At 39.9% G+C, this 12,226-nt stretch overlaps 1 protein-coding gene across 2 annotated transcripts in view; it reads right to left on the bottom strand.

The window, feature by feature from the left end:
* LOC146805015 (acetylserotonin O-methyltransferase-like) overlaps positions 1–12,226 on the bottom strand; it is a 498,870-nt gene that overhangs the window by 397,595 nt on the left and 89,049 nt on the right. The window lies entirely within an intron of this gene.

Genomic DNA, 12,226 nt, shown 5'->3' with positions numbered 1-12,226 from the left:
TCATGTCTAGACTTTTCAGAAAACTGACAGCTTGCAATTCAGTTCTACATGTCTCCAGAGCGCGCCCCAGCTCACAAATGAATGCCATGCCACTGGGAGAGATGACACGAATTAGAAGGAATTGTAGTGAAGATACAGTCTTTCTTACAGAACTGAACAAATTGGAGGAACGTTTAATCTATAGGGGCTACTCACAAAAAATCCTTGACATCACTAAAAAGAAAATTCTTAATACATCAAGACAGTCTTTACTGTGCAATAAGAAAAAGACTTTCAGGGAAGGTAGGGAAAACAGACTAGCTTTTTTCACTGGGTATAATACTCACAGTCATTCGGTCTATAAAATTCCACACAAACACTGGTATTTACTCCAATTAGATAAATCATTGGAGAAACACATCCCAAGAAACCCCTGGTGACACGCAGAAGGGGAACCACATTACAGGAGATTTTGTGCCCAGGTTATCTGTCCCCAATTAGACACAATACTACCTGGTTACCCACCAGGCCATGTGGTTTCTACAAATGTGCTCAGTGTAACGTCTGTCCGTACGTCAACAAACGAACAGAGTTTCAGTATAACACTCCGACCAAACATTGCATACGGCATTTCATTAACTGCAACACCAGGTTTATAGTTAGCTGTATCCTGTGTCATTGTGGACTAATCTAAATAGAAAGTACACTACGCCCTCTAAGAGAAAGAATCTAAGAACACATAAGGACGATTCCTAATAATAATCCCGATTACACTTTTGCTGTAAACTTTAACAGCAGACACCCTATGGTAAACATGACTGGAATAAGATTCCTTGGAATTGCACAAGTACAGTGTCAGCCTAGAGGGGGAGACAGATTATTGACTCTATGACGAACAGAGACATAGTGGATTCTGAAATTGAGAGCTGGGGAGATGGGTTTAATACCGATAAAGAATTACACCTGCTTCTGTCTGAATACATTTCTAGAATCAGACTTTTTAGAGCTTTTTATCTGCTAGAAACATAAGCTCAATGTATGACAGATCACCCCCAATAACTTGAGTGTGGTGCAAAGGAAGAGGGCTCCACACCCACATTACTTTGTTCATCTCTCAATCCTGTTTGGACAAGCGCTTCCTGAGGGATATCATTGTTTCAGCATACATTATTGTCACAAACTGTGCCTATTATTGTGTCTGTGTAATGTATGCATTCCAATCCCAATTAGAAATGTGCAAGGAATTGGAATATGTGTGACATTATTTGTATTTACATGTTCCATGTGTCCTTCATCCTATCAATCTGTACTTGATAGATTTGTGTCATAATGAATGTCCAGCCATATATGGTGTCAATGAATTGTAATGCATTATTACTAGGGTTGTAAATGAGTGTACATATTAGTGTTTTTGTCACAAATAATGACTATTATTGAGTCTTTATAAAGCATACATTCCAATTCCAACTAGAATATGTGTAAGGAATTGGAATATGCGTGAAATTATTTGTATTTATATGTTCTATATGTCCTTCATTCTATTGATTTGTCCTTGATGATTACGTGTCGTAATGACTGTCCAGTCATATATGGTGCCCATGAAATGTAACACATTATTATTAGGGTTATAAATGATATATTAGGGTTTTTGTAATCGTCCCTATCTAAATTGTATGGATGTTTAGTAATATTATTTCTTGCCTGTTCACTCTATTACACTGTATGAGTAAATCTGTTTGCTTTTTCTCCTCACTATGGGTGCCCCTCTAAGATGGCCACTAAAATACTCAGGTGGTATCCTTTTAGTGGGTAACATGATTAAGCTAAAAGAAAAGAAGGTTTCTTTCTCTGTTCCTTTAAATATCAACACTTTGCAATTTTTTTTATTTGAATTACATTTACGTTTAGCAATGCTATTGAGCGTTTGTTCACACAATCAGTATGCATGGGACTGTTTGGGGGTTACCTCTTTCTTTGGACGCCTTTCCAAGATGGCCACCGAATGGAGCCAAATGTTAAGTCCATTTTTCATTGGTCTACCCTTTTTCATGATGTCTTGCGTCTTTTCCGGTTCAGGCTATGTTTAAAATGCAGCACCGCAGCACATCGGTTACTACTATGGCACAGACGGGAGGAGACTGCCTCTAACTGAGACCGGCAAAGAAACAAGGTTAGTGTTTAGGAGCATTTAGATTTATATATGCCCCTTTAGTCATGGATATTGTTCACTTTTTATGGTCCACTAACTTGTCAACAGCGCGGCTGCTCTGTGTCATTAAACGTGCCACGCCTATAGCTTTTATTCAGGATTTATTTCCATCAACATCTTTGTACTATCATGCTCGAAAGAGACACCATAACAACGTTATGCGTGGTGCGGCATATTTTAAATATACGATGTTGAAAAATAGACAAGCTTCTGCACTTTGTCGCTAATGTCCAACGCATAGTTGACCTGAACACATGCGCCAAACATGTATCAAGAGAGCAGATGCTCTTGTCTCTCGCCCCTTACCCCCTATGTATTACCATGCCCCTCTTGCCAGATATAATTCCAGTTATTTGTATGGGCAACTATCTGCACCCAGAGTGCGGTTATTTCCGCCTCGCCGAGTGTATTACGTTTCTTATATTAGTTTTTCCATAACAGATATCTTTCAATGTAAGAAGTAGATTTGTGCCAACTAGTAAACAAGGATACTTTGCAATACACGTAACACGTCGTGCTGCCTGCTTATACTAGGCGGTTAACATGTGCTGCAACACTTTGGTCCAATGGGCAGCTTATCTAAATTTAGGGAATAGCATTATCAAAAGCATAGCAGCTTGAATATCTTGGTATATGTTGCATGCCTATCAACATCTAACTAACTATGTTAAGCAAATTGATGCTCAATAGTGGAAAGGCCACCAGAGAAATTTAACCAGTAGTCTGCTACTTTGTCTGATATATACTTTAGCATTATAGATCTAGGACATTTTTTGTCCAACTTCTTTATTATACTGACTATTACTATTGAATAATCACTGGTTTGCTTACAGGGATTTATCATAGTGCCCATTCATCGTCTATACTTTCTACAAAGATTCTTTTGGGACTTCTAAGTCACGACGTACATCAATCCTGTATGTAAATTTTAAATTTGTCAGTTATTTATTTTTTCTTGTCTATAATTATGGGTCTATGGTTGATGCACCTGAGAATTCAGAATTTTAACTCAGAGTAGAACAGCCAGTCCATGAATACGATTTTCCCAAGATACGAGTATATGTGTTATCTACTGCAACGGAGTCCGAAAATGGCCTAGATACCATTAATAGAGTGAGCATTTAGCAGAGCCTGACATTACTAATTTATTTTAAATATCCAGATCCGTGTTTCTGATCTATGGTTAATTCTTATTTTTCAGCTTTGTGTGCTATTATTACAGACTTTTTTCTATCATGTCTGTTGAGCCGTCCAACTTCTTCAAAATATTGTTACAACCTTAAGGTCATTAGTCTCATCTTACCTCTCCTTCTTTTTGGAAACAAGAAAGCACTGTCTCACATTGGTGGTTTCATGGTCAAATCTTTCTTCACGTTTATTTTATACTGCTTGTTTTATGCACCTTATGGATTGGAATGCATCAAAAGATGTTTGTTCTTTTCTTCTCCACGTGATTGTTGGAATTGGGTCTTTCTTTACTTTGTGTCACAATCTATTCCGTGTGTTGGAGTAGACATAATTTCTGTTTGCCCCTTCTTTCATGGTTTTAGACCTTCTCTTGCTATATTCTGCTTATACACTGTTCCATGTGGATAGGATGTATTATATACGGTTAAGATAAAACAAATGTTTATACGTGTTTTTACTATTGTTTCCACAGCCTTGAAAAAGTCACGGTGGTGATGAAATGCACGTTGGCTGTTGTTTCATGTTCTTTGCAACAAGGACTGGAGTACAATTTCCATAATTGTAGAGATTTTCTGTTTGTATTATCCATACTGAAGTGTCTGAGTCCTTGCTAGTTTGTGTACTAAATTTGGTACCTTGATATCTATGAAATAAACTAACGAATGTTTAGTTAAATACACTTTTCGTGTTTCCTTTGTCAAGCGAATCTTTCTTTGTGCTTTCTTTGAGTTAGGCTGACAAAATATTGTCATTAATATAAACTGAAATACTGTGAGTGCCAGGGTTTCCTTGTTTGTAAGTTTTTCATAAGTCACAGGTGTTACTTGTGTTTTCTACATCTTAGGTAGTGGGGTGTTTTACCCCGAGTGGCACTGTTCCTAATCTTTCTTGTGTGCTTACTACCTAAATTTATTTTGGAGCCCGTACATTAGTAATTTTGAGGTGCAACCCTTTTATCCACCACTACATTTTCCTGGTGTGTATATCTTCAAAAAGGACTTGCCTATTCAGATCCAACTTTGTTAGATCCAGAGAAAAGAGAAGAACTCCTTTGGTGGCTCACTCCTTTAGACTGGAACTGGAGAACAATTTTCTCTGCCGCCCCAGATCTTGTCTTAGAATCCAATGCAAGTCGGACATGTTGGGGCACAAGATGTGGTCAATTCTTGACTGGAGGTACATGGCCGCAGAAGGAGTACATTTTGCATATGAACAGTTTCAAGATGCTTGCAGGTTCCTTTGCCATCTAGTTTTTTACAAAGGAAAATGTAGGTTGCACCATTCTGCTGAGAATGGACAATTTGACAGGTGTCAGATATATATAACCATCTCGGGGGCACCAAGTCCAAGGGCCCGATTCACAGTACGAACTTAAGACAAAATCCTAAACTTACTACTTTTGGTATTCATAGAAGTTAGGATTTTGTCTTAAGTTTGTCTTAAGACAAACTTAAGACAGACTTAAGACAGACTTAAGACAAACTTAAGACAGACTTAAGACAGACTTAAGACAGACTTAAGACAGACTTAAGACAGACTTAAGACAAATTTAAGACAGACTTAAGTTAGGATTTTGTCTTAAGTTTGTCTTAAGTCTGTCTTAAGTCTGTCTTAAGTCTGTCTTAAGTTTGTCTTAAGTTTGTCTTAAGTCTGTCTTAAGTCTGTCTTAAGTCTGTCTTAAGTCTGTCTTAAGTTTGTCTTAAACAAACTTAAGACAAAATCCTAACTTCTGTGAATAATAATAGTAGTAAGTTTAGGATTTTGTCTTAAGTTTGTTCTGTGAATCGGCCCCCAAGATGCTGGCATGGCAGATCTTGCCAAAAACCTTTGAGGTATTGTTTACAGAGGAATCTCTCAGTCAGAACAGACTATCTTCCAGTAGATTTAAATGTTGTAGCAGATTGGTATTCCAGACACCTTCAAGATTCAAACGATTGTCAGCTACGCTTTTCAGTTTCAAACGCCTCACTTCCATCTTTGGTAACATTTCAACAGATTCTTTCTGCCTCTCGTCTCAACTCCTAACTTCCCTCTTTTTTCAGTTGGAGACCAAACCCTCAAGGGTTGGCTGCAGATGCTTTTCGTCAATCTTGGCCAGTAGACTCTTTTCTGTGCCTTTCCCCCCTTTCTTTTGATTGCAAAGGCTCTACCTCAGACACGTATACATCACTCTTCTCTGGTACTAATAACTCCATTTTGGTAAGCACAACCATGGTATCCAACTCTGTTGGAGATGACTATAGACTTCCCCATTTGGATTCCTGATTTTTCAAATGTATTGTTCAACCCTCAGGGTCATCAGCACAACATGATTCTAGAAGGTTCCCTTTTTCTGGTCATCTGGAGGATTTCAGTCATCCTGAAGATCCCAGCAATTTTAGAAGATGCTATCAGACACATTCAACAATCTTGGGTCCCTGGCACTTCATAAATTTAAAGGTCAGCTTGGCTCGCCTGGTGTAGCTGCTGTAGGGACAGGGATTCAGATCCCTTTTCAGCAGACGTAACACTGGCAGTAAATTTCCAAGTCTCGTTAGCTTCTCAAGGCAAAACCGATTGTACCACCGACAATAATAGATTGGCCATTTCAGCGGAACACAGCAGAGTGGATGGTAGACTCATTGGAGAACATCCTTTGATTTGTCGACTTTTAAAGGGGGTAAGATATGTTAAACCTCCAATATCCTAAATATAATACAATGTGGGATGTCAATTTAGTGTTTAAATTGTTAATTTAATGGCATGACAATGTATCTCTCTCTAAAGCAACTTTGTGCAGTTAACAATGCTTTGATGTTTAACTTCATTAAAACGTGTTTCAGATGTTAGAGTGCTAGATGTGTCTTCTTTCCATTATTATCCTCTTGGTATTTCTTTTCAGGTTCACAGCTGTACCAAAACCAATGTATATATGATTCATTATCCTTTTGTTCCCTTCCCAACCCAAGTTGTTTGTTGGAAGCTGATTAAAGGCTTATGTTACTCGCACTGTAGATTTGAGATCTCCCTCTTCTAAAAAAATTCCTAATTTCTTTAAAAAAACACTGTAATTCTCCCACGTTAGCTCATTGGGTTAAATGGATCATGTCCTTAGCTGGAATTAACATTGATTTTTTGGGGGGCCCATTTAGCCAGTGGAACCATGGCTTCTTGGGTTAACTGGGCAGGTGCTAGTTTACATGAAATTCTCAAATCTGCAGTTTGTTCCAATGTAAATACCTTTAGAACTTTTTACTCTAAACCAAATTTCACGTTTTTAATTTTGTAACTGCAATGCTGTGAACATGCATATTATGAGCCTCTGGTCTTGTAATAAAATTGAGATTTTCCAAGCCTTGGTGTCAGAAAGGCTAGATTTTATTAAAGACACGGAGGCACCTTTTTACTAACCATCCCTGGTTTCTTTTGTCTGCGGTACCAGCATCTTTCTCCAAAGTTGCTTCTTCCTAATCCGACTGGACTACTTTCTCGAATACAGGATACAAGAGCTTTCAATGGCTCTTTCTACCTGGGTCGCTCTGATGCACCTCACTTCATTTTGCTTTGCTTCACAGACTTGATCACCATGTTGCTTTACTTTTATTTAGTTATCTTGATTATGTCGCCACCTCTTGATTAACTCACTACAAGAAAAGAGGATTTGTTGCTCTCAGTCAAGATAATTATTGGTTTACTTGACATCCTATTGGCTGTTTGTAGTATCGAAGGTCCACGCAGGTAGGATGTAGTTCATTAAGATTTTATTGAAGATAGTTACATGTAGATATGTTCTGGTGAAGCAGCCCTACCAGGACCAGCCTGACAGCTGCTCAGACCATTCTCAACTGTCACGCTTCACCTCTCAGGCACCCAACATTCCAATATGCATCACTCAAACATTCCATGCAGCACAGAGCACATTCACACTGGCTGAGCAGGAGGTGAAAATGGCAGATCAATAACATGAGCCGGATACTACATATCCCCCTTTCTTATACATCAGAAGCATAAGTCCTATACCATAAATAGGATATAACAATACAAACCCAAGTAAGGAATTAATGAGAGGAACACTAATGCAACAAAATAAATGTAGTAGAAATCAACAAATAGGAAACAGAGACAAGATAGGTGGAAGAAAATGAAGAGGAAGCAATGGGTAAATATACACAAATAGAAATAACCCATCCTCTCCAACAATGAATACAAAAGAGAAGAAAACAGTGATAAGATGGAGGAAACAACAGGTAGCAGAAAGGCATAAACACATAGATGACTACACTCCAAACACACCCACTGGCCAGACAGGCATGCAAGGAAGAAAGACAAAGCATGACACAAACTGAACACCAGCTTTACACCCAGACACACAGAGAAGTGAGATATGGATCACCTCCTAAACAAGGAAGAAATAGAATAAAATAGGGAAAGGCAAGGGACAAGGAAGCCTAACAACAAATATAGTCCAGATACCAAGGATGAAAAGAATATGAAACATCACAGTGGAGAAAACAAAGAAGATGAGAAGAAAATATCTCATCCACCCCCATTTTCACATTGACAATATAAAAATATCAGCATAATTTAAGTTATAACTAACAGCAATGTCTTAGTGTAGACTAAACATAAACTGTACCCCAAACGGGGATATATAATGTAGCAGTGCGAATGACGCAATAAGGCACACCCTGTGTGAGAGTAACAGAGTAAGAATGGTATGTGAAAATGGGACTGAAACCCATAGCCTACCCCCAGCATAAGGGTGAAAGCTAATGTAAATGGGACAGAACCCAATACGACACACCCAGTGTGAGGGTAACAGAGTACGAGAAGATGGGACTAAAACCCATGGCCTACCTATGACAAGAGGGTGGTGACCTAATGTAGATGGGACTGAAACCCATGACCTACCCCGAATAAAAGGATGTAAGCTAATGTGAATGGGACTGAACCCAATAAGACACGCCCTGTGTACGGGAAATGATACACGACTGGAACTTGAAGATGGGACTAAAACCCATGACCTACCCCTGGAGAAAAGGGTAAGGAGGTACAGTAAATGGGACTAACACCCACATCCTACCCTAAGAATGAGGGTGGGAAAATTAGTGTAAATGGGACTGTGACCCATACAACAATGCCCTGTGTGAGGGTTGAAACCGTCATTAGCCTGTTTAGACAAATGTGCTTTAAGAGAATGGGGCTAGAACCCATTCCCTCCCCGAATTTAAGGGAAGAGTAAAGTGTAATATATGTATATGGGAAATGAACAATAAACCCATTCCCATGAAGAAGGTGTGTACCCATGGAGGATAAGAGGACAGCTCTGGAGCTCTGCATAACATTTTTGATATAATAAGCAGAGTATGACACATAAACAGAGACTTTCACTGAGGTTGGCGGTGAATTTCTCAAGATCCCCTTATCGTTTCTATTTCCTCGTGAGTCTTTTCCACTGCTTGATGAAAGTGTTGACATTTGGAAGGCGCGCATAAGGCTAGACCCACAGAGATCTGTACACGGCCAGAGCAAGTAGAGAAAGATACCACAGAGAAGCTTCGTCATCACGCGAGCCATAACGAGAAGCACGCATGGTGGTTGGGTGACATTCTACGTAAAGCATCGAGGTCTCATAAAGAGGGAGTCCTAGCCTGTTAGGCACCCGCGAGATTCTTCTGGCTTGCCCGATAGCGTTCTGGGCTGACAGAAAACATCTACATTTTGACTGAGGCATTCCAGCATGAGCTGATTGTACCATTAGTCGGCACAAATTGTTTAAGCTCCGTGGCTTTGGAGCAGAAGATTCGTTGAAGAAAAACATGTCAGGAAGTACAAGGCATGGTGCTGGGTGGATTCCGGCACGTTTGAGTGCCAATAATAGTCACTCAGCCATTCCGTGGCGTAGGGCGTGTCGTCACAGAAGATCCTCTAGGGGACCCACGCGGCTTCAAGCATGAGGTAAAATGCACACGCACTTTTAAACAGCCAAATAAACGGTTAACGGCCACTGTTCAGGCTGAACAAAGTAATAGATGAGAACACAAAAATCTTAAATAACTCACCCCAGATTGTGTGAAAAACACAGAAAGATAGTCCCCTCCATCCACCTGTACCTCAGTAAATGCGATGGATATGGAGAGACATGAATTCCTGAAAAGTGTAGATTGATTCCTCCGCAGCCATATGCCTTCACTAAACACCGCAGTTACAAAATTACAGTTCCTTAGGTATGAATGTTGACTGTGCTCAAGATCACACAACATAGGCAGCATCAACGAACATGCCACACAGGGATAATTTGAATAGACCAAAACATCAGCGATACTTTAAACACTATGCTGATGGCACTACGAGGTGATGTTTCCAGACAAAAGCACAAGCCGAGGTTGACTGAGGAGTAGACACGTGTGTAAAGGATGACGTGATACCAAGCTTTCCAATTTTACCTCCAGCATGTAGTCTCCAAAAAACTTCTTTGGACTCACTGTTACACAAAATGTGAGAACCATCATCCCATTTTCTTCTGGCTGTAGCCTCAATGGGATTTCCTTGTGGTACAGAATCAATGCTTGTAAATTTCAAAGTCCGAAGTAAGTAAATCAGATGAGCACAGCAAGCCTTGGCTAGGGCTGTCAGATGGTGATGACACTGGTGGGGCTGAGAGGGGTAGTGCTTCATCTTCTTAGGTTTCATGTTGACTTCTTTGGTTTTCTGTGAGGAACTTATTTCATTCTGGTAGACATCTTTGTTGTTCGGTGAAGAACTTCCTTGTATCTTCTTTGGATTTTTCCTTTCCTGGGAAATACCTCCTCCTGTACTTTTTGTTGACAGCATCAGTGGGCTCTGTAGTTTGCTCCATCTTTAGGTTCTCTTTTGTTTGCCAGGTCCCTGAAATCCGGTTGTAGCACGTAGGTAGCCACCAACTCGTCACCAAAATAATGTAGTAATGAAGGTCCACGCAGGTAAGATGTAATTCATGAAGTTTTATTGAAGACATTTACATGTAGATATGTTCCTGTGAAGCAGCCCCAACAGGAGCAGCTTGCATGCTGCTCAGTCCATTCTCAACTGTCACACTTCACCTCTCAGGCACCCAACATTCAGAAACGCATCATCACTCCAAGATTCCATGCAGCACACAGCACATTCTCACTGTACATGTGCACGCGTGGGTTTGTATCCCATTCTCGTCGCCAAAATAATGTAGTAATGAAGGTCTACACAGGTAGGATGTAGTTCATGAAGTGTTATTGAAGATAGTTACATGTAGATAAGTTCATGAGAAGCAGCTCCACCAGGAGCAGCCTTCCATCTGTCCAGCCCATTCTCAACTGTCACACTTCACCTCTCAGGTACCCAAAATTCCAATATGCATCATCACTCCAACATTCCATGCAGCACACAGCACATTCACACTGGCTGAGCAGGAGGTGAAAATGGCAGGACAATAACATGAGCAGAATACTACACTGTTCTTTTTATGATGTCAGTTAGTAGTTCTGTTTTTTTTTCTGGGAAATGTAGTTCTTGCTTGGCTGCTGTTAAAATACCACAGAAAGGGGAGTTACCCAGGAAGAGCTGACAGAGGGGCAGAGAAGAGCGAAGTCATGCCACCAGGCGGGAACACTGCAGAGAGGCTCCGTGTCAGAAGAGAACTCCGAGAGGAGCTGCAGAAAAACAGCCAAAAATCAGAATAATACTCGCCTACATGTCTTTCATAAAATCTAGCCTTTCTGACTCCATGGCTAGGAAGAGCTCAGTTCTATGTGCTAGTGTTTGAGAAATGTTCGAGTTTAGGTTGTCCATGTCCGGAGTGCAGTTGCTGATGAAGCAAATGGAAAACTACTATTACGTTAAGGAATAGGTTACTGTTAAGAAATGTATTATTTGTGTAGTTGTTTTTGATTTGTTATAATCAGAAGAGAGAGGAGAAATAAAGAGGCTAGTCCGTTTCCCCAGTTTATATGTTAATAATCAATGAGAACTAGCTCTTGTTTAAATTGTTTGTATGTCTGCGGGTGGGGGAAAACCATTAGGTTTTTATGAAGGCCCTCACCCACCAACCTAGTTGGTGGCATGCTTCATCATTGGGCCCCACCCGAGGTTCCGAGTGTACCTCAGGTGTGCTTCGACGCCAGATTACTGCGGAGCGGGTTTTTTTGATTTGCCAGTGTGACCTAATGATTATAATGCCATGTTGAATCTACAGTATTTTTAATTATTATGCGCAAAATGTGCTTACAAAAACCCTGGCTTTGGGAGTTCTTGGGTGACTCTCCATTTTCCTCCTGAGACTCTGTCCGATTATTTTGAGATTTTCTCCCTCTTAGAGAATGCTGTCATTACTCTTCATGAGTTTGACAATTATATTCACTTCAGTTTTGTTTACCTAAATAAGAATTTTTTAAAGTTTTGTGACACTATTTTTCTCTAACTGAGCCTTCCTGGCAGACTTATGTATTCTTTGTATCGTTCTTATTAATAATTCTGTAATAAATCCACTTTTCCGTATACTGATATACAACTGGGTCATTTAGAGATTTCAGTTTTATTTTGACTTTAATTCTGCAAAAATATTGGTCCCGGGCCTGAGATGGAGACTGTAGTCCCTTACAGCTAGATCAATGAGAGATCCCGAGCCAAAATTCCTTAGGTAGAAATTGCGTTACATAAAAAATACTGGGGTTCAGTTAATTATTGGGGTTCGGCTCCCACATTAGTGTGTTCCTAGTTGGGTTGCTCTGCCGGCATATGTGTATATATTTGTGGTCTATGATAATGTGTGCACAAACATTGTATGCCTCTTTTAGAATACATCAAACAAAAGCCAAACCTTTTGACTTTGTCAAGTCTTCCTTCACAAATGTGCTC

This window comes from Triturus cristatus, chromosome 8 (genome assembly GCF_964204655.1).
Source record: "Triturus cristatus chromosome 8, aTriCri1.1, whole genome shotgun sequence".
Classification (NCBI taxonomy): domain Eukaryota; kingdom Metazoa; phylum Chordata; class Amphibia; order Caudata; family Salamandridae; genus Triturus; species Triturus cristatus.
This window is presented reverse-complemented; position numbering and strand designations above follow the sequence as displayed.